General features: G+C 37.4%; 1 long non-coding RNA gene across 1 annotated transcript in view; it reads left to right on the top strand.

The window, feature by feature from the left end:
• The first annotated feature begins 11,151 nt into the window (after positions 1 to 11,151).
• Positions 11,152 to 24,644, top strand: part of LOC138907166 (uncharacterized) — an 82,339-nt gene continuing 68,846 nt past the window's right edge. The window contains exon 1 of the long non-coding RNA XR_011414928.1: positions 11,152 to 15,885. This is a non-coding gene — a long non-coding RNA (uncharacterized lncRNA). The remainder of the gene's footprint in view (positions 15,886 to 24,644) is intronic.

Here is a 24,644-nt window from a genome sequence, read left to right as displayed (position 1 = left end):
TGTTTGATATAAATCTACAGTACGCTCCAGCTTACAACTTCAAATCAGCAATGGCTCTACCTATCGACCTCGAAGCTGGCCTTCAAGATGAAACCAATAACTTGGCGCCCGAGGCCGGAAGGCTACCTGACGACGGCAACAAGGCTCGAATCGAAGAACCCGAAATTCGAGCCGAAGTACCATTGGATATCAATTCACAAATAGCTCTAGAAGCAAATCACGTTCTGAACCGGAAAGAAGCGTTCAGGGCGGCGCTCGACCCATAGCCCGAGACACCTACAGCACGGGGGAAATCGGGGTCAGCTTGCATATGATTTTCGAAATGTTACAAGCCCAACAAGCAGCGATAGCTCAGTTGCAGAGCCGAACTCATATGCAAAGCGGGCCGAACTCCAATCCGCTTCTTCGAGAAGTCACCCCCAGAACGGAGCCCGCCGTAGTAAAATCAAACGAGCAGGAATTGGGGACCACTCCTGAAATTGCTAAATTGCTCGAGGAACTCACAAAACGAGTCGAATCCAACGACAAAAAAGTGGAAACGTATAACGCTAGGATCGATCAAATCCTGGGGGCTCTGCCAATGATAAAAGGGCTCGATTCGAAAAAATTCATACAAAAGCCTTTTCCCTCGAGCGCGGCCCCAAAACCAATCCCCAAAAAATTTCGTATGCCCGAAATTCTCAAATATAACGGTACGACCGATCCTAACGAACACATCACCTCCTACACATGTGCCATCAAAGGCAACGATTTAGAGGATGATGAGATCAAATTCGTGTTGTTGAAAAAGTTCGGAGAAACCCTCGCAAAGGGAACAATGATCTGGTATTACAACTTACCACCAAATTCCATTGATTCTTTTGCCATGTTAGCAGATTCGTTCGTAAAAGCACATGTTGGTGCCATAAAGATTGCAACAAGGAAATCAGACCTCTTCAAAGTAAAACAAAGGGGTAACGAAATGCTGAGGGAATTGGTATCCCGATTTCAAATGGAACGTATGGACTCGCCACCGGTCACAGACGATTGGGTCGTACAAGCTTTCACCCAAGGACTGAACGGGCTAAGTTCGACAGCATCACGTCGTCTGAAACAAAATTTGATCGAGTACCCAATAATAACTTGGGCAGATATACACAACCGGTACCAATTAAAAATCAGGGGGAAATCAGAGGGAAATCAACAGAGAACAAAGGTTGAACAGAGACCGATACCAACCGTATGACACAGATCGTATGAATAACGGTTTAGCACGTGATACGGTTCGGAACAACCGAAGGACTGATCGGGGGCAAAATTCTCGAGGACTTATGAGCAAGAGCGGCTTTGATAAATATGCCGATCCTATAGAAGTCCCTCGATTGTCGGAGTATAACTTCAACATTGATACATCCGCCATCGTATCGGCCATCAGACGCATCAAAGACACCATATGGCCTCGACCCATGCAGATCGATCCTGCCTAAAGGAATCCCAATCAAATGTGCAAATATCATGGCACCTATGGCCACAGAACGAAAGATTGCAGGCAACTAAGAGAGGAAGTAGCCCGCTTATTTAACAAAGGACACCTTCGAGAATTTCTGAGTGATAGGGCGAAGAACCATTTTAGGAACAAGGAATTCGGCAAGCAAAACGAGCCAGAAGAACCGCATCACACCATTCACATGATCATCGGCGGCGTCGATGCCCCTCAGGGACCGATGCTTAAACTCACTAAAATATCGATTGTGAGGGAAAAGCGATCTCGAACTCAAGATTATACACCTATAGAGACTTTGTCCTTCAGTGATGAAGATACAGAGGGAATCATCCAACCCCATAACGATGCACTGGTAATATCCGTACTCATGAATAAAACTAAGATTAAGCATGTGTTAATTGATCCAGGTAGCTCGGCTAATATCATCAGATCGAGGGTCGTAGAACAGCTCGGCCTGCAAGATCAGGTTGTACCCGCAACTTTGGTTCTAAATGGATTCAATATGGCATTTGAAACCACCAAAGGCGAGATTACCCTACCGATAAACGAGGCCGGAACCATCCAGGAAACAAAGTTTCACGTGATCGAATGTGATATGAGATATAACGCCCTTTTCGGAAGGCTGTGGATCCACAGCATGAGAGCCGTACCTTCGACCCTACACCAGGTCCTCAAATTCCCAACACCGGGAGGTGCCAAAATAGTGTACGGAGAACAACCGACCGCAAAGGAAATGTTCTCCGTCGAAGAAGCAAAATCAATATCCTCGTCTTCGCCGATAAAAGGATCAGGTTCAGAAGGAGACACAATCGGAGAGTAGAGCGCCAAATAGCAATCACAGACACCGGCTTCGACCCAGCCAGGTAAGCAGAACATTGGAGAAGATGATGATGATCTATGGATCCCTCGATCCTTCGTAACCCTCGATGATTTCGATGCCACCAAATCAACAATTGAGGAACTGGAGCAAATCATACTGATCGAACACTGGCCCGAACGAAAGACCTGGGAACGGGTTTGAGCCCCGAACTCAGGAAGAAACTCATTCAATTTCTTATCAATAACATCAACTGTTTTGCCTTGTCCCATCTAGATATAACAGGGATCCCACCGGACATAACGGCGCACCAACTAAGCTTGAACCCTAGGTTCTGACCGGTGAAGCAAAAAAGAAGGCCCCAGTCCGAGGAGAAGCACGCATTCATAAAGGACGAGGTAACCAAACTTCTCAAGATAGGGTCCATTCGGGAGGTAAAATACCCCGAATGGTTAGCCAATGTGGTTGTAGTACCTAAAAAAGGGAACAAACTTAGAATGTGTGTGGACTATAAGGACTTGAACCAAGCATGCCCCAAAGATTCCTTTCCACTGCCCAACATCGATCGTATGATCGATGCCACGGCCGACCATGAGATCCTCACCTTTCTCGACGCCTATTCCGGGTATAATCAAATTCATATGAACCCAGACGACCGGGAAAAGACTTCATTTGTGACCCGATATGGAACATATTGTTATAACGTAATGCCCTTCGGGCTAAAAAATACAGGAGCTACTTATCAACGCCTAGTAAACAGAATGTTCGAAGAACAAATAGGTAAATCCATGGAAGTCTATATTGATGACATGCTAGTTAAGTCCCTGCGCGCAGAGGACCATTTAGCCCATTTGCAGGAAACGTTCGAGATTCTGAGGAAATACAACATGAAGCTCAACCTCGAAAAATGTGCTTTCGGGGTCGGTTCAGGCAAGTTCCTCGGCTTCATGGTGTCAAATCGGGGAATTGAGATCAACCCCGACAAAATCAAGGCCATCGAAGACATCACCATCGTGGACAGCATGAAAGTTGTACAAAGGTTAACGGGAAGAATTGCAGCCTTAGGCCGATTCATTTCAAGATCATCAGATCGAAGTCACAAATTTTTCTCCCTACTCAAAAAGAAGAACGACTTCGCCTGGACACCGGAATGCCAACAAGAGTTACAGGAATTGAAATGATATCTATCGAGCCCACCACTGCTTCACACTCCAAAAACCGACGAAAAACTATACTTGTACTTGGCGGTATCGGAAGTCGCCGTAAGCAGTGTCCTAGTTCAAGAAGAGCAAGGTACACAATTTCCCGTTTATTACGTAAGTCAGACCTTAGGAGAAGCGGAAACTAGGTATCCGCACTTAGAAAAATTGGCACTTGCGCTGGTAAGCGCATCTAGAAAGTTAAGACCGTACTTTCAATGTCACCCCATAAGCGTATTAACCACATGTCCACTCCGTAATATTTTACATAGGCCCGAACTATTAGGCCGATTGGCCAAATGGGCCATCGAACTCAGTGGGTACGATATCGAATATCAACCCCGTAAGGCCATCAAGTCTCAAATTTTAGCAGACTGTGTGGCCGACTTCACACCAACCCTCATACCCGAAGTCGAAAAGGAACTCCTTTTGAAATCAGGTATTACGTCCGGGGTATGGATCCTTTTTACGGACGGTGCTTCGAATATAAAGGGGTCCGGGTTAGGCATAGTTTTGAAACCCCCCACGGGTAATATTATTAGGCTATCTATTAAAACTATCAGGTTAACCAACAACAAGGCCAAGTATAAAACCATGATTGCAGGTCTCGAACTAGCTAGAAACTTGGGAGCAGAAGTCATTGAGGCGCATTGTGACTTTTTGCTGGTGGTGAGTCAAGTAAACAAAACCTTCGAAGTCCGAGAAGGTAGGATGCAAAGGTATTTGGACAAACTGCTTATCACTTTACACCATTTCAAACAATGGACCCTACGGCATGTTCCACGAGAACGGAATAATGAGGCCGATGCTCTTGCAAATTTGGGATCGTCAGTCGAGGTAGATGATTTGAGCTCGGGGACTATCGTTCAACTTTCAAGATCGGTAATCGAAGATGGGCATGCCGAAATAAATTCTACTAGCTTAACCTGGGATTAGAGAAACAAGTATATTGAATACTTAAAAAACGAAAAGCTCCCTTCAGACCCTAAAGATTCCAGGTCCCTACGGACTAAAGCTGCTCGATTTACGTTGGCTGCGGACGGAACACTATATCGAAGAACATTCGATGGACCGATGGCGATATGCGTGGGTCCGAGAGATACCCATTATATCCTCCGGGAAGTACACGAGGGCACTTGTGGCAATCACTCCGGTGCCGACACATTAGTTCGAAAAGTGATCAGAGCGGGGTATTATTGGATCGATATGGGCAAAGATGCAAAAGAATTTGTTCGTAAATGTGATAAATATCAAAGATTTGCGCCAATAATCCATCAACCCGGAGAGCAACTTCACTCGGTCCTATCCCCACGGCCATTCATGAAATTGGGAATGGACATCGTCGGCCCTCTGACATCGACCCCAGGTAAAGCCAAATTTATTTTATTTATGACTGACTATTTTTCTAAATGGGTTGAAGCACAGGCGTTTGAGAAAATAAGAGAGAAAGAAGTTATAGACTTTATTTGGTATCATATCATATGCCGATTTGGGATACCCGCCGAAATAGTATGCGGCAATGGGAAGCAATTCGTTGGCAGCAAAATCACAAAATTCTTCGAAAATCACAAAATAAGAAGGATATTATCAACGTCATACCACCCCAGTGGGAACGGTCAGGTCGAATCAACGAACAAGACTATTCTTCAAAACCTGAAGAAGAGATTGAACGACGCGAAGGGAAAATAAAGAGAAATCCTCCCCGAAGTCCTTTGGGCATACCGAACAACGTCAAAATCCAGTACGGGGGCGACCCCATTCTCCTTAGTATATGGTTCCGAAGCATTGATACCAATCAAAGTCAGTGAACCTAGTCCCAGATTTCGATTCATGACGGAAGAATCAAATAACGAGGCTATGAACACCAGCCTTGAATTATCGGACGAAGGATGAGAAGCTGCCCTCATCCGATTGGCCGCCCAAAAGCAACGAATCGAAAGGTATTATAATCGGAGAACTAAACTTCGCCATTTCAAGCCCGAGGACCTAGTATTAAGAAAAGTCACCATCAATACTCGGAATCCAAATGAAGGAAAATTAGGACCAAATTGGGAAGGACCATACCAAGTGCTCGAGAACGTTGGAAAAGGATCATACATGCTTGGCATCATAAACAGCAAACAGCTATCAAGCAGTTGGAATGTATCACATCTAAAACGGTATTACTGCTAAGGTACGACCTTTCCATATTCATCTAACTGACCCATGCAGAAGTCCGAACAAGAGCTGAAGTAGATCTTTCGCTTAAAAGCACGCGTTGCACTCTTTTTCCCTTAGACCGATTTTCTCCCAAATTGGTTTTTCGACAAGGTTTTTAATGAGGCAACCATCGATCGTGCTGCACTTTTAACAATATCCGAGGCCTCTTTCCAACCGATCTCAAATACCAGGTGGGCATCAGGGCCCTCAAATACATCGAGTTCAGATGCAAAAAAGTCATCTCACAACAATAGGGTTCCAACAGGAAAAATTGTAAGAGCCAAATAGTCAAAATGAACCATGCTCATATAGATTGGCCCAAACATAAACACATGTGCAATGACTTGAGATTTATTGTGCAACCAGAATTAAGATTCACTCAACTATTAAGCCCACGGGCTACTTTCATTCCGAGTTCGAGCAAGCACTCACTCGACCATTACGCCTACGGGCTACGATATTTCAAGTTTGGAACAATCATTCGACTATTAAGCCTACGGGCTACCTTTATCTCGAGTTCGAAACACTCACTCGACCATTGCGCCTACGACCACATTATCTCGAGTTCGAAACATTCACTCGACTATTAAGCCTACGGGCCACATTATCTCGAGTTCGAAACATTCACTTGACTATTAAGCCTATGGGCTACTGTTATTCCGAGTTCGAGCAAGCACTCACTCGACTATTAAGCCTACGGGCCACATTATCTCGAGTTCGAAACATTCACTCGACTATTAAGCCTACGGGCTACTGTTATTCCGAGTTTGAGCAAGCACTCACTCGACCATTACGCCTACGAGCTATATTATCTCGAGTTCGAAACATTCACTCGACTATTAAGCCTACGGGCTACTGTAATTCCGAGTTCGAGCAAGCACTCACTCGACCATTACGCCTATGGGCTACATTATCTCGAGTTCGAAACATTCACTCGACTATTAAGCCTACGGGCTACTGTTATTCCGAGTTCGAGCAAGCACTCACTCGACTATTAAGCCTACAGGCCACATTATCTCGAGTTTGAAACATTTAATGGCATTCAAGGTTTTTGATCATGAAGTGAAGTTTACACGTGAAGCGTTCCAGATAATTACTGGGTTGAAATGTTCTTCTTCAGTGGACTTCAAAGTTTTACGTGAAAGAGAGAATAGGCTTTCGAAAGTCTACTTCCCTGGAAAGGATAGAATCGAGTTAGGCGATTTGTGGCATTTTATTACTAGTCACCCATATGGTACAACTGCATCATTTGTAGGCAGCCATGATGATGCGGTGAAGTTGGCAATAATTTATTTTGTTGAATCTGTGTTGATGGGGAAGCGCAAGAATCGGAATGTGTCTGAGCGGGTAATGAAAATCGTAGATGACGATGAACTCTGCTCTTCTTTCAATTAGGGCTCTCTTTGTTATGTAAAGTTACTAAAATCATTGAAGAGCTGCTTGAAGCCAAAACAAAATACTTCAGACAATGAGAATGAGAATGAGAAAGATAAAGATAAAGAGAATGACAGTTATACTATACTTGGATTCCCTTTCGCCTTCTATGTTTGGATTATGAAAGTATTCCCAATTTTTCAGGAAAAACAATCTGTGAACTTCAGAGAATGTGGGTTCCCTCGAATGCTATGTTATTTAGATATGAAATCTCCACATTATGACACCCTATGTAAAAAGTACTTCCATAATGAAAAAGTAAGTTAACAGGATTACTAGCTAATTTTTTGTTTATGTGTTTTATTTCTGAATACTTAAGTTTTTTTTTCTTATATAATAGTTGTATCAGTTGCTTGAGATGGTACCATTTCTTTCTTCTGAAGTAGATGCGCAGCCCACTAGTGTGCATGTGCCATTGTCTCAAGATCAAAGTTCAATGCCTTCAACACAATTTGATGAAGTCTTGCTTAAGAAAATTGTTAACGTAGGTTTTCTGTCTTTGAATATCATTAGTTTTTTATTTGCTTATTTTTGCTTAAGAGAATTTTTTATTTTTATGGTTTTTGATTCAGAGATTATCGGAGAAGTTCAAAAAGGATATGGAGGTAGAATGTACTAGAATACATCAAAAAATAACTTTATAAAAAAAAAAAGGATTCAAAATGACATCAAGGTAATATCCTTAATTTCTGTGCTTGTAATTCTAAGTTAAGAACACCATGTCCTTAATTTTTGAGCTTGTAACTCTCAGTTTAGGACTACCCGTACTTAACTTTTTAACTTCTAACTCTAAGTTCAACACTACATGTCCTTAACTTTTTAACTTGTAACTCTAAGTTCAGGACTACATGTCCTTATTTTTTAAAATTGGAACTCTAAGTTCAGGACTACCTGTCCTTAATTTCTGTGCTTGTAACTCTAAGTTAAAGACCAAGTGTCCTTAATTTGTGAGCTTGTAACTTGAAGTTTAGGACTACATGTCCTTAACTTTTTAACTTGCAACTCTAAGTTCAGGCCTACATATCCTTAACTTTTTAACTTGTAACTCTAAGTTCAGGACAACATGTCCTTAACTTTTACAATGCACACATCAAAGTTAAGGACACCATGTCCTTAAGTTTTCACTACACACATCCAAGTTAAGGACACCATGTCTTTAACATTTTCACTGCACACATCAAAGTTAAGGACAACTTGTCTTTAACCTTTACAATGCACACATCAAAGTTAAGGACACCATGTCCTTAACTTTTACAATGCACACATCCAAATTAAGGACAGCTTGTCCTTAACTTTTACAATGCACGCATCAAAGTTAAGGACACCATGTCCTTAACCTTTTCAGTGCACACATCAAAGTTAAGGACACCATGTCCTTAACATTTTCACTGCACACATCAAAGTTAAGGACACCGTGTCCTTAGCTTTTTAACTACATACATCAAAGTTAAGGACATCATGTCCTTAACATTTTTATTTCACACATCTAAGTTAAGGACACAATGTCCTAAAGTTTATAAAACAGACTAATACACTCTTTTTGATTGTTTACCTGTTGTTGTCGTCTATCTTTATGTTAGTGTATGTTCCCGGATTTTTACTTTTCATCATATACAAATATGAAGACAATAATTACAGTATGTCGTCTATCTTCAAGAATTCCTCTTATTAAAGCTGAAGCACATTGAATAGCACGCCACACCTTGTGATAACCAATGTCTAGTCTATGCAATTTTTGCAATTCTGCCATGACAAAGGTTGGTGTAACTTCAAACCTTGGGTCTCGAAGATTGTCGATAATGTAACCACTAATCAACTTTGAAGTTGCATGCCTTTGATCAACTTTCATAGTGTTAACTGAGTAGTCATGATTTTTCTCAATCTTTACTATCTTGAATAGTGTTGAATCTTTAATTCTGAAAGCACGCACACACCACCCACACCTATCATCATTGCATTTCAACGAATATCTTGTTGAGCTTGATCTAACAACCTTGAATTCAAAATGTCCTTTAATTGCTATATTGGAAAAACAGTTAATTATACTCTTCTTTTTGTCAAATATTGATCCCACTTTTATTTCATCCAACGAAGCATTTTCTCTTAATATCGTAGTTGGGGATTCTTTTTGTTTTGAATTTGAGCTTCGTCTAGTTAGTTGAGTAATGATTTTTTCAGCAACTTCTTCTATTACCGGTGCACTCTCTAAGACTTGAATACCCAAAGCTTGTTCGTTGTCAATATCTATAATGTTTTATCCTTCCACTTGAATATAATCAAATGTTTGAAGCACCTCTTCAGTTATTGATTGAGCTTCAACCACATCTATTTCCATTATCTGTTGGCATTTGTCTTGATTGTCTTGTTGAGTTTCTGTATTGACATGTTCAAAGGTACTTGTAGAATCAAAAACTCTTTCTGAAATATCAACAATGAAACGACAGCCCTTGAAGAGTGAATGACTTTTTAGTAACTCTATACATGTGTGAAGATCTAAATCTTTGGATACAAGCATTCCCTTGCTTCTTCCCAGATTGATATCAAACCATATGATTGCTTCAAACTTGTCTCTATCCAATTCAATAACTTCAAAGACCTGGTTAATGAAATCTTCAAATCGAATTGCCTCAGGTACTAGAACAAGCTTTGTTTGATGATCAAGATACTTATAGTATGCAGTCCATCTACCATTAAAAGCAACTATAATACATATTGTATCCATCCTGCAAGTCAAAAAAATGGAAAATTCAGGACATATTTATACAACAATCGTGAAGTTAAGGACAAGATGTCCTAAACTTTATCAATACAAGTTGCAAAACACAGGACACTATGTCCTTAATATTTAGAACAACAGTCATGAAGTTAAGGATATCAAGTCCTAAACTTTATCAATACAAGTTGCAAATACATGACACTATATCCTTAATATTTACACAGTAGTCATGAAGTTAAGGACATCATGTCCTAAACTTTATTAGTACAAGTTGCAAAAACAGGACACTATGTCCTTAATTTTTACACAGTAGTCATGAAGTTAAGGACATCATGTCCTGAACTTTATCAGTACAAGTTGCAAAAATAAGACACTATGTCCTTAACTTTGATGTGTGTAGTCAAAATGTTAAGGACATGGTGTCCTTAACTTGGATGTGTGCATTTGATGTGTGCATTGTAAAAATTAAGGACATGGTGTCCTTAACTTTGATGTGTGCATTGTAAAAATTAAGGACATGGTGTCCTTAACTTTGATGTGTGCAGTGAAAAAGTTAAGGACATGGTGTCCTTAACTTTGATGTGTGCATTGTAAAAGTTAAGGAAAAGCTGTCCTTAACTTGGATGTGTGCATTGTAAAAGTTAAGGACATGGTGTCCTTAACTTTGATGTGTGCATTATAAAGGTTAAGGACAAGTTGTCCTTCACTTTGATGTGTGCAGTAAAAATATTAAGGATATAGTGTCCTTAATATTTAGAACAACAGTCATGAAGTTAAGGACATCGTGTCCTTAACTTTATTAATACAATTTGCAAATACAGGACACTATATCCTTAATATTTAGAATAACAGTCATGAAGTTAAGGACATCGTGTCCTTAACTTTATTAATACAAGCTGCAAAATACACGACACTTTGTCCTTAATATTTTTTAGAACAACAGTCATGTTAAGGATACCAAATCCTTAACATTATGTCCTCAATTTTTACAGAACAATAACGGAGTTAAGGACGCGATGTCCTTAACGTTATCATATACAAGTATGTCGCGAAATGACTCATTGGCTCTTGCTTTATATATATATATATATATATATATATATATATATATATATATATATATATATTAAAGCAAGAGCCAATGAGTCATTTCCATATGGCAAGATTCTTCCTTATCTTTTATAACAAACTCACATGCTCTCCCTCAAAACTCACATGCCCATACACACTCTTTTTTCTTGACCACCAATTAATCCCTAAGACCTAATTTCTAGAGGGGCCCCCCATACACACACATAAAAGATCAGCTCCTCTCAATTTCCCAATTCCCAGCAGCCCAACCCCCTCATTCTCTAACCATGACCGACCTCACTTGAAAGGGAAAGGAAAAAATGGAAAAGCAAAAGAAGAAGGAACAGAACAGTGGGGGGAAGGACAGAGAGGAGGAGATCGAAAAAGAAACCAAAAAAAATAGACGAAAAAGCAGAAGGAAAAATCATCCAAATACCATCCAAGCCCATCATTACCCTCTCTCAAAAATTTCCAACACCGAATTTCATCTTTTCTCTTCCTATCGATTAAACTCATCCCAAATCTAGTTTTTTTTTTTCTTGACAAAATCAGCTCAACAGTAGCTCCAAAATAATCCTAAAACAACCCCAAGTCTAACTCAAAATAGATCCAAAGAAGTCACCAAAACAGTCGCCTTACCTCCATTTTTACTAAAAACCGAAGCTCCATTTCAGTTGGGTAAATCAACTGAGTTTAATGAGTTTTCTGACCCGCCTTTGAGTTTTTCGGCCTCCGGCGAGTGGGTTTTGTTAGAGATTCGGTCGACGGTCTTAGTTGTTCTCCTATTTCTCAAGCACATTTGGCTTCGTTGAACTCTTCACTGATTTATCTTCAATAATACAAAACAAAAGGTCTCTTTCTCACTTTCAAATTATTTCATATACTTATTATGCTTTGGTGAATGTTTTAGCTTAATTCCTTGCATCTCTGTTAGAATGCCTTGCACATAATTTTGATTTGTTTATACATTTTTAATTTTATTGAGTTTATTGTGTTGAGTTATTAAAGATTGGTCAGATTTTCTATGTTCAGTTGTTAAGAGTAAATATTATGTTAAAATTTTGTTCTTAATGTGAATTGGTTTATCTCGATAGGTTCAATTAAATTCCAGCTTAGATACAGTGATTCTTTCCTATCATGTTCGGAAATTTATGTTGGAAAATCGGTTCTTTAGTCAATTTTTAGATGCTGTAACAAATTAGCTTTGGTAAAAATGCCTTTTGATAGTTCAAGATGATTAGGAATAAAAATTAGTATGATTTTAGTGTCTTGCTTCACAGTAATTGTTACTAATAGTTTGGCTATTATGGAAAGTGAAGTTTGGCTTATGTTGATGTGATGGGCCTTGTTGAAGCTAGATGTCAGTTCAATAAATGAAGAATACTAATAATCCATTGAGTGATGAATATCAACATTGGTATAACATATTTTGCCAATACCTTTAGCGATCAATTACACCCTTCTCCACGAATTCATTCTTTAACTACTGGCCTTGCAATAATCTCAAAGTAGGAAAAATAATTCATGAATATTCGTAGTTTGCTTTAGGCGTGATTTTAATCGACTATCGTGATTGTGTACACGTTCGCGTGACATAATTATGATTTTTCAAAATAAATCAAAGTACGCGTTCGCGCGACTTTGACAAAATAATCTTAAATTAATAAAGCATGATTAACCGTATACACGTATGCATGACATAATTTTTAGCGTGCTGAATAAAGCGGATTTACACACATGTGATCCGTTTTCAAAGATAAATCCATAACGCTATAATTAAAAGCGGTAAAAAGTAAAATGCACATAGGTCCTAAAAATAAGTAATTAAATAAATTAGTTAAGCCATGTATGATTAAAGTAACCGTGCTAAAATTATAAAATCCGAGAATGCCTAACACCTTCTCCCGGGTTAACAGAATTCTTTACCCGGTCTTCTGGTTTCGCAAATTTTAAAACAGAGTCAAATTTTCTTGATTTGGGATTTAAAATAAACCGGTGACTTGGGACACCATAAATTATTCCAAGTGACGACTTTGAAATTAAATAAATAATCCCATTTCGAATAATATTACTTTAATTGGAAAAATCCCCTATTCCTATCGGGAAAAAGGAGGTGTGACACCTCTGGCGACTCTGCTGGGGATCGAACCCAGAATCTCTTGTTCAGGGTTCAGAATTCGAGCTTATAATGTAATCTGTACTTGGCATTATTGTTTATTGATATTGCTGTGTTTGTGGGCCTAATGTCCTAATTGTCGCTCATTTACCGCTTTGATATTATTTGAACTGTATTAAAACTGTCATCTTACGCCTCCCTTCTAAGTCTTCTAAAAATATGGTGCACACGTACATGTGACCCACTTTTATGTTAGAGGTCGTACCAAATAGAACGAGGCTGGATCAGCAACTAGGCCGGGTAGACTTTCGTGCTCTCGGTACATTACCCCCACCTCGGCTCGAGCTCTCTGCTTGGGTAAGCCAGGTCTAAAACACTCCTCCCAGGATTTAAACCTAGAATAACATAGCCTCATGCCGGAGCCCTAGTAGTAACGTTTATTTGCATCACATGCATTTGAGATTGGGGACTCAACACAAGGGTTGGGTCTGTCTAGGACAGGTGTACCCGAAATAAAAAACCATCCTGATGCATCTTACGTGTTATTTGTGCATTTATTTGTTTCAGCTTGCATGTTGATCAGCTAAGAAAAATCAAAAGAAAAACCAAGAGTGAGGTAGGAGATAAAATCACCCGATTTTGAAAAATTCAGGTATTTAAAAAATTCCGAAACTCTACCGAAATTTTGAAAAAAATAATCAAAATAAGTCATATTTTCCTGTTATGTCAAAGCTGCCGAACTACGCAGGTCTGATTCTCATCGAATGTGAGATACGTAGTCAAATCTCATCGGTTCCGGCCCACAATTTTTAAAATATCCAAAAATATTTTCCTTTACTTCCTTCTTTAGAAAGTCTTACTTTCAGATCCCAATTTTTAAAAATACAAAAATATTTTGTTTTACTTTCTTCTAAAAATCCAAACATATTTTCATTCTTCTTTCGAAAATTTAAAAAAAAATTCAATATTCAAAAATATTTTCTTACATAAGGTCAAAATAAAAGTCCAAAATTTCAAAAATATTTCCTTTCTTCTTTAGAAGTTTATCTTTTGAAATTCCAAAAAACAAATGTCGAAATTCAAAAAAAAAAATTCTTTCTTCTTTAGAAGTCTTTCTTTTCAAAAATTCTCAAAAAAAAAAAATCAAAATCAAAATCCAAAAATATTTTCTTTCTTCTTTATAAGCCTTTCTTTCGAAAAAAAGGAATTCAAATCCAAAAAAATAGTTAGTTTATTTACTTTATTTATGATCTTTCCGAACTACGCAAGATCTGATTCATGTTCCCACATGATACGTAGGCAACCCATATCAGGTTCGATCGAATGATTTTGAAACAAAAATGAAAAAAAAGAGTGACAAAAGAAAAAAAAAAAGAAAATAAAAGAAAGAAAAAAAGAGTGTTCATTCTAACATGCTTATTGTTTTGAAATAAAATTTGGTTAAAGGTGGTCGGTTTGTTGGTTTGCAATGGCGAGTCTAGGATCCCTTAGAAATAAAAGTATCTTCTCAACCGAAGGAACAAGAACCACTATTGTTGATCCAGTTAAGGTCACGAAAAGACAATTAGATAAGTTGGTAATAAAATGAAGGCAAATGTTGGCTGACTTCTACCAGTTTTGAGCAATAGGACATGCTTTGCTTGGATGATATGTGATGATAGGGATACATGAGAATTCATCCAAGTCCTTTGGCAAATTAGTTACTGTGAAAGTTCCCATGTTGTAACTCTAAAAATCTGATAGCCAATATTGGGAATATTTTGATCAAAAAGCCAAAATCAGAGTGCTGAATCGGAAGGAATATAAGGGTTGAATGTCGTAGTAGTACTGATGTGCAAATTTGTGATTAAGATGTCGCTTAGTAATTGAAAAGTCACTCCTCTTTTAGACATGGTAGCTTATTTTGTCGTCTTTTCTTCTTCTTTTTGTATTATCAGACCCTGCTATCCTTTATTCAATAAAAAATAGTCAATTATTTTGTGTCCATTTTGTGCATAGTTCTTCACGCTAGTTCTAGTGAGCTTTTGAAGATGAATAAAGATATGAATAAAAACCCTTGAGAAGATCAGGCTTAAGGATGATCGGGCGGGTTGAAGTTTGTTTCGCACTAAGAGATAGAAAGTGTTTTTCAAAAGAAGGTGTATTCGAGACAACTTGAAATGGATCAGTTAGTGGCAAAATGCATCTTCTACATCAAGACAAAATCCTAAAAAAATGCACCCAAATTGACAAGGGTCATTCACTGCGAGGAAAGTATTGCTCATACAACTTTACAATGAAAAAGACCGAGAAAGCAACATGTCCATCAATGCTGTGATCACGAAAGGATACCATATTGGCATTCTCAAGGCTAGGAGGCCCTTTTTATGCTACTCAAATACTTTTTACCCTTTGTTACCCCTTTTAAGCCTGTGTTATTTTCTTTGACCACCCTCTTTTGGAATCAAGTTTAGAGTCAACATTAAAAAAAATGAAAATGAAAAGGAAGGTCCATGCTCCCAGAGTAAAAATGGGGCAACTCATTGAAATTTCAAGTAAAAAAAGAGAACAGTCAAAGGTCCATACTCCCAGAAAATAAAGGCTGGGACAACTTACTTTGAAAAGAAAAAAAAAGTGAAAAAGAAAGAGAAACAGAAAAATATAGTTAGGTCAGATGTTTGAACTACGTTTGACCTGATTCCTTTAAAAAAAAGGATACGTAAGCAGCCTTACTCGGTTCGGTCCAACCAAATAAGAATTCAAAAAATAAATCCAAAAAAATCTCTAGTATCTGAAACTGGGGCAAAGATTTTGTTTCACTTTTGAAAGAGTCGATTCCAAAAGTTGTAAGTCTACAACCCCTCATTTTGAGTCTACTTTGAGCCTTCATGCCGTCCTTTCCTTCCAACCATATTCGAAAACCTTCCAATTAAAGACCTCCCGATATGCCTTTAAGAATGCCAAGAATGCAATGAGCAACGACTGTCACGCGACATAGAACACTGTCAAGTTGCTCATAAAAAAAGGAAAGAAAAAAATAAGTTAAAAAATGAGAGAGTCTTACTAGTGAAAACTCTCACGGGCACTGTAAGGCGACGATAAGTAGAGATAAATAAATAAGAGAGGCTTGTTGGTGAAAATCCCTTGGTGCACCACTAGTCGAAGGTGAGCTGTGAGCTGATGCAAAGTTTTGGCACAAACAAGCCCGACTTCAAAGGTCATAAGAATGGTAAAAGGAAAGATTTGATCAGTTTGATAAATCAGGCCATTAAGTCCAAAATGCATGTCATGATCATTAAGGCTAGTTATTGAAAAAAAACACTCTTCCTTCTATCCTTCCCGACAGGGGCATTTCTTGTTAATATTGTTTCTTTGCATCATTGTGTCCTTCACTCTGAGTCAGTTCTTGTCAAAACAAGCAAGAAAAGATTTCAAAATCTGCTACCAGCTTTTCAGTTGCACAAAGTAAATTTGGCCATCACACCCAGTTGTTACAGTCAACATGCCTTTGAGGATTCATGCAAAGGCTCCCCTAACAGACTCTTATCAGCGTACTTGGCTAAAGCAAGCAAAGATAACCTCAAGGTTAATCAGGGATTCTCTGTAGTACTAAACAAGGCCTATGAAATACACACATCATGCAAAAGGCACTTACCAATTGTGATTCTCTCTGACAGACAAATTGCTTCAAAAGAAAAATCCATTCAAGATATCAGAAAATGTCACCTAAGCAGAGATCTCCAGTTGGGATAAGGCTGATTGAGCCATAAATACAAATGGTACTGGGTGTGAAACAATCAGGGTTGATGCAGAGCAAAAGTCACTTAAAACCGACTCAAGTTGATTGAGCAAAAGCCAAGCTGCCCAAGACTCAAGGCCACAAACCGACCACCACTTTCAAAACTAACAATTTTTTTTTTTTGAAACAGGAACAAAGCAGTGCAAGGAAAGTTATTCTATACAAAAAAAATGAAAAGAAGAAAAGAGCTGACAAAGAGAAGTTTCTCAAATCATTGTATTTATCTGTCTTGCTAGCGTGATTTGCCATTGCTTTTCACATTTTTCCTCATAGGATAAAAAGTCTTAGTGTTATGGATTTTTCTCCCAATAAAAGTCTTAGTCTGATGAATTTTTCTCCTAAGATAAGAGAACCTAGTCAGATGAACCTTTCTCCTAGGACAAGAAATCTTAGTCTGATGAATCTTTCTCCCAAGACTTATAAAACCTAGTCTTATGAACTTTCTCTTAGGATAGACATCTTAGTCTGATAAATTTTTCTCCTAAGATAAGAAAACCTAGTTTGGTGAATCTTTCTTCGAGGACAAAAAATTTTAGTCTGGTGAATCTTTCTCCTAAGATTAATAAAACATAATCTGTTAAACTTTCTCCTAGGATAGACGTCTTAGTCTGATGAATTTTTCTCCTAAGATAAGAAAACCTAATCTGATGAATCTTTCTCCTAGGATAGAAATCTTAGTCTGATGAATCTTTCTCCTAAGATAAAATAACCTAGTCTGATGAATTTTCTCCTAGGATAAGAAGTCTTAGTCTGATGAATTTTTCTCCTAAGATAAGAAAACTTAGTCTGATGAATTTTCTCCTAGGATAGAAATCTTAGCCTGATGAATCTTTCTCATAAGATAACAAAAAAATAAACGTAGTCTGATAAGTTTTCTCCTAGGATTAAACGTCTTAGTTTGATGAATCTTTCTCCTAGGATATATGTCTTAGTATGATGAATATTTCTCCTAAGATATAAAAAACCTAGTCTGATGAATTTTCTCCTAGGATAGAAATCTTAGTCTGATGAATCTTTGTCCTAAGATAAGAAGCCCTAGTGTGATAAATTTTCTCCTAGGATAAATGTTTTAGTCTGATGAATCTTTCTCCTAAGATAAATAAATCTTAGTCTCGTGAATCTTTCTCCTAAAATAACAAAAAAAAAGCCCTAATCTGATGAATCTTTCTCCTAGGATAAACGTCTTAGTCTGATGAATCTTTCTCCTAAGATAAGGAAACCTAGTCAGATGAATTTTCTCCTAGGATAACTAAAAAAAAAGGTCTGGTTTGAAAAAAAAAATCGTTTGTTCATGCCCTCAGAAAATAAGCGTCGTGGCAATTTGTTTAAAAGAATGATTTTCTCAAAAAACAAATATGAAAATTACTTTTCTCAAAAAATAAAAGAAGAAAAAAAACCAAAAAAAAAACAAAAATCCTTCTTGGTTCGTTTTAGACATAAGGTCTCCACTCCCTAGTCTCTTTTTCAACATATGGTCTTCACTCCCTAGTTGATTTTATTTTAGACATAGGGTCTCCACTCCCTAGTCTCTTTTCCAACATAGAGTCTTCACTCCCTAGTTGATTTTTATTTTTAAACATAGGGTCTCCACTCCGTAGTCTTCTTTTCCAACATAGGTCTCCACTCACTAGTTGATTTTGTTTTAGACATAGGGTCTCCACTCCCTAGTCTCCTTTCCAACATAGGGTATCCACTCCCTAGTTGATTTGATCTTAAATATAGGGTATACTACTCCCTGATATCTTTGCCAATATAGGGTATACCATTCCCTGAGCGCATTTTCCCAACATAAGGTACACCAATCCTTAGTTGAGACATCTTTTTGACAATAAAGGAACACCATCCAAAAAAAACGTCATCATGATCTTTTCAGGGTACACTATTCCTTACCTTTTATTGCTTTCAATAAAGAAGTAATTTAGAATTTTGTTACAATAACTCACAAAATTTTCCTAGTGCAAACTGGGGCAGAAAAATTTCGTTCGTTTGTTTGTTTTGGTGTCTGGGCAGGTTTTACTTCGAGGCACAGGGTTCGAGACGACAAAAAGAAAAAGTCCAAATCCAGAATAAAAAAGAAGAAGAAGAAGAAGTGAACCTTAAATGCAGAAGCGGATGAAAAGACGTGGACTGCTCCAGACATGACTGAAATCATGAGCACTGCATTCCCCGTTTTTATCAGAAGAAGCCGTAGAAGAATGGACTAGTACCTACAGCTTGCAAGCATCAAGGTTCAGATCAGAGTCTGCGTGGAGAACCAGTCAAGACTCAAGACTGTGTTTCAGAAGACTTATAGATAGGAATCTTGTAACTCATAGCTGATATGTTTGTTTAGTTTCTTTTGATTTTAATTTGATGTAATAGCAGGACCATGGACCGGAGCCTAGACGGAACCTCACTCGACTCTCGAACTCATCATTCTATCATTCTCCTTGAACTACACGCAACCTGAGTCCCTTATGACCCAGGATATGTAGGTTGTTTAAAATCAGGACTCAGTTGCACCCTTTCCTTTGTTTATTTTCCCTTTTGAATAAAGATTTGATCAAAAATTAATCACACGGCTCACTTTGTCTTTGCCTGAAAACTCTTCAAGTTCCCAAGCAAAGAGGGGCAGCAGTGAGCACCTAATTTTTTTATCATACTTGGAATTTTTCAACACTTTTTAGTATGTAAATAAATTTAAATTTAATCTACATATTTTAACCTTTATTTCATTTTTAGTAGGTTTTATTTAAGAAAATTAAAAATCACAAAAAAAATTATATGTTCTTGATTTTAAAATATTTAGCTAATATTTTTATTTTACACTCTTAAAAGATATATATATATATATATATATATATATATATATATATATTAAAGCAAGAGTCAATAAGTCATTTCTATGTGGCAAGATTCTTCCTTATCTTTTGTAACAAACTCACATGCTCTCCCTTAAAACTCACATGCCCATACACACTCTTTTTTCTTGGCCACCAATTAATCCCTAAGTCCTAAAGTCCCTTTCTCACTTTCAAATTATTTCATATATTTATTATGTTTTAGTGAATGTTTTAGCTTAATTTCTTGCATCTCTGTTAGCATGCCTTGCACATAATTTTGATTTATTTATACATTTTTGATGTTATTGAGTTTATTATGTTGAGTTATTATAGATTAGTCAAATTTTTTATGTTCAGTTGTTAAGAGAAAATCTTATGTTTAAATTTTGTTCTTAATATGAATTGATTTATCTCGATAGGTTCAATTAAATTTCAGCTTAGATACAGTGATTCTTTCCTATCATTTTCGGAAATTTATGTTGGGAAATCGGTTCTTTAGTCTATTTCTTAGATGTTGTAACAAATTATCTTTGGTAAAAATGTCTTTTGATAGTTCAAGATGGTTAGGAATAAATATTAGTACAATTTTAGTGCCTTGCTTCACAGTAATTGTTACTAACAGTTTAGTTATTATGGAAAGTGAAGTTTGGCTTATGTTGATATGATGGACCTTGTTGAAACTAGATGTCAGTTCAATAAACGAAGAATACTAATAATCATTAAGTGATGAATATCTTCAACATTGGTATAACATATTTTGCCAATATCTTTAGCGATCAATTACACCCTTCTCCACGAATTCATTCTATAACTCTTGGCCTTGCAATAATCTCAATGTAGGAAAAATAATTCATGAATATTAGTAGTTTGCTTTAGGCGTGATTTTAATCGACTATTATGATTGTGTACACGTTCGCGTGACATAATTATGATTTTCCAAAATAAATCAAAGTACGCGATCGTGCGACTTTGGCAAAACAATCTTAAATTAATAAAGCATGATTAATCGAGTACACGTACGCGTGACATGATTTTTAGCGCGCTGAATAAAGCAGATTTACACACATGTGATCCGTTTTCAAAGATAAATCCATAACGCTATAATTAAAAGCGGTAAAAGGTAAAATGCACATAGGTCCTAAAAATAAGTAATTAAACAAATTAGTTAAGCCATGTATGATTAAAGTGACCGGTGCTAAAATTACGAAATCCGAAAATGCCTAACACCTTCTCCCGAGTTAACAGAATTCCTTACCCGGTCTTCTAGTTTCGCAAACTTTAAAAGAGAGTCAAATTTCCTCGATTTGATAGTTAAAATAAACCGGTGGCTTGGGACACCATAAATTATTCCAAGTGACGACTCTGAAATTAAATAAATAATCTCATTTCGAATAATATCACTTTAATTGAAAAAATTTCTATATTCCTATCGGAAAAAAGGAGGTGTGACACCCAACCCATTAAGTATTGGGCGGGTCAAATGAGTTTGGGTTGTTTTTGCCACCCATAACTCATGGCATTAAGTACATATGTTTTTGTTAAAGATTTAACCACTTAATAGGTATGAATAGAGTTGGATCATTCAAATTTGAACAAAACTTTAGAAAATTTTAAGAGACTATTCAATGATTTTAGGGAAAATGACCTTCACCATAACTCTATTCACAATCATCATCCGTCAAGGCTGCGCCTTCTACCAGTGTCAACTATCACCACCAACCATCACTATCATAAGCATTGCCGTTGCCAGTCTACCACCAATCACTTCTATTATTACTACCACTACTATCAACCACAAGCAAAAACACTATCGTCAACCACCAACATCATCCACCATGCACCACTGATCATATTATAGGATGATTTAATGTAATATACTCTTTATTTTATTTCAAACTCTACGCTTCAGCTTTATCACATACTCTATGGAGAACTTAATTACTATATAACAATATGAAATAATAGAAATACTATTAGTACAATTCTCATACTTAAGGAACCAATTTGTGATTTAGGGAGAAAACATGAGATCATCTAATTCGTAATTCATTCGATAATGCCATATCTCTTCCGTTGGAGACTTGGAGGCTATGGGGTGTAGATTTGGTTCATCGACAAGGCTTAGGCTGAAATATATTCGGAATATTTTTTAGTTTGTAATTATCTTCTCTTTCATGGTTCGTGACAATTTAATTAAGAAATATACTGATCAAATTATGGAAAGAAACTCCTCTCCTTTTCTTATGCTCTCCATTTTCCCAAGTTCCTCTTTAGATTTGTGACGCTTGTTCAATTGAAATATCAAAGGTCCATATTGACTTAACTAAACAGTAACTTTAACCATGATTAATAAAGTAATAGATAATTGCCAAAAATATTAAGTGGCAGATAATTACCAAAAAAATAAAGTAGTAGATATTTACACTCATCTTCTTTTGAATAAAGTATTTATATTTTTATAAACAATATTTTATATTAATAAAATTCCAATGTTTGAAAAAAAGGTGGGGTATGACAATTATCATTTCATTGTCGATTATTTTAGATGAGAAATGCTTGGATACACGTTGCAGTATTTTGTTTTAGTTTAGGCGGAAAAACTCAATTTAGAAAATTAGATAACAAGATGCAAAACCTTAACAAACGTAGATGGCAAAGTTAAACTTTAGTATAAATATTTTGAATATATGAACAAAAGTTAAAAGAAGTATTCATTCAATTACTTTTATTTGCTTAGTTTGTGATTTTGTCGTAAAGTATTCTATGAACTCATCCTTTTTAAATATAATTCGAAATATAAATGAACAAGTTTTAAATAGTTGGCAAAATCTTGTAAGATGAAGATCTTTTTTACCAAAGTTAGAGCGTACTTCTTTCCTAGATTAATGGGTAAATCAACCTTTTTAACCATAGCTAAAACTATTTATGTAACGACCTGATCGGTCGTTTTGAGTTCTAGCGTCGCTCGGCGGTTTGAGGCCTTGATTAACTTCACTTCAGGTATTATAACTTATACACGTGATCGAAATTGAATTTCGGTAAGTTCAGAGTTGATTTGGAAAGAAAATTCTAATTTCGGAAGCTTTAAGTTAGAGGAATTGACTAAGGTTTGACTTTTCAGTAAACGATCTCGAAATCAGGATATGAAGGTTCCAACAGGTTCGTATGATGATTTTGGACTTGGACATTATGGACTTGGATGTATGTCCGGATCGGGTTTTGGATGACCCCGGGAGCATTTCGGCGCCTATAGTAGAAAGTTGGCATTTTGGAAAAATTTCATAAATTTGGGTTGAAGTATATTTTAATGTTATCGATATCCGTTTAGAATTCCGAGTCTGAGAATAGCTCCGTATAATGATTCTGGTTTTAGAGGAACGTCCGGATATTGATTTGGAGGTACGTAGGTCATTTCGGCGTCAATTGGCGAAAGTTGGAAATTTGGATGATTTTGAGAAGTTTGATCGGGAGTAAAATTTTTGTTATCGGGGTCGCATTCCGATTCCGAAAGTTGAAATAGGACCGTAATGTCAATTATGACTTGTGTGCAAAATTTGAGGTCAATCGGACTTTATTTGATGCGTTCCGGTACAAGTTATAGAATTTGGAAACTTGGAAATTTTAAGTTTGATTCGAGGCGTGATTCATGATTTTGATGTTGTTTGACGTGGTTTAAGGCTTCGATTAAGTTCGTATTGTAATTTGGGACATGTTGATATATTTGGTTAAGGTCCTGAGGGCCTTGGGTGGATTACGGATGGTTAACGGATTGAATTTGGCCTTATGAAAGAGTTGAAGCTGCTGTCATCTAGTGTAACCATACCTGCGAGGTTTTGGCCGCAGGTGCGGGTCGCAGAAGCGGAGCAGGTCATCCAGGGGAAGGACCGCAGGTGCGGACTTTCGTGGGGCGGTAGAAGCGGAAGAAGGCGCAGGAGCGGAAGGGAACTCGCACCTGCGATGTCGCAGAAGAGGGGAATGATTTCGTAGGTGCGAGGCATCGTATTTGGGTGATTTCCGCAGAAGCGGTGGCGTGGTCGCAGAAGCAACGCCGCAGATGCGGCTACCGTCCCGCAGGTGCGAAAATATCGTTGGGCAGAATCGTCTTAAGAGCGGGATTTGACTCTTCTTCTCTCATTTTTCACTTGGTTGGGGCGATTTTAGAGAGTTTCAAGGAGGGATTTTCATAATCTATATCAAGGTAAGTGATTTCCGCATATTGCGAATTAAATACAAGATTTATATATGGATTTAGACATGAAAAATTGTAGAAATTTAGGATTTTGTAGGAAAACCTAGAAATTTGTATTTTTGAATTTTGACCACGAATTTGGGCATGGAATTTGGAATAAACTATATATTGAGTTAGCAATGTTATGAGTAATACTTATCTTCGAAAAATTTCGGAATCCGGGCACGTGGGCCCGAGGGTTGCCTTTATCGACTTTTCGAGCGGAGTGAAAAATTATTATAAATTATTTTATTATGAGTATTAGAGTATATATTTATGGATTTGCACATTGATTGACTAATTTTGGAGCGACGTGCATCAGTTTGGATAGTTAGAGTGGCGTTGGACCCGGGTTATGGAACTTCAGAGCGAAATAAGTCTCTTGTCTAACTCTATGAAGGGGAAACTACCCCTAGGTATTGTAATTGATAATTGCTACTTGTTGCGGAGGCTACGTACGCACGAGGTGACGAGAGTTCGTACGTAGCTGTATTCATGGTATTGTCCGGGTAGACTCAGGTTCATGCCATGCTATAATTGTACTAATTGGGTTATCTCTTGCCTATTAAATTCTTTTACTACACGTGACAATTTGAGACTAGATTTATGTAGAGTGGTAGACTCACTATTGTAGAGATTCGGACGAACTTCATGATTTGTCACGGAATAATTGTACTCTTACGAATTTCTCCCGCGTTATGCGCTCTCATCCATATATAGTTCCACTTAATAGTAGATGCCATGTCTAAGGTGCTCACCGGCCGCAATTAAAAAGTTGTTT

This window comes from Nicotiana tomentosiformis, chromosome 3, assembly GCF_000390325.3.
Source record: "Nicotiana tomentosiformis chromosome 3, ASM39032v3, whole genome shotgun sequence".
Taxonomy (NCBI): domain Eukaryota; kingdom Viridiplantae; phylum Streptophyta; class Magnoliopsida; order Solanales; family Solanaceae; genus Nicotiana; species Nicotiana tomentosiformis.
This window is presented reverse-complemented; position numbering and strand designations above follow the sequence as displayed.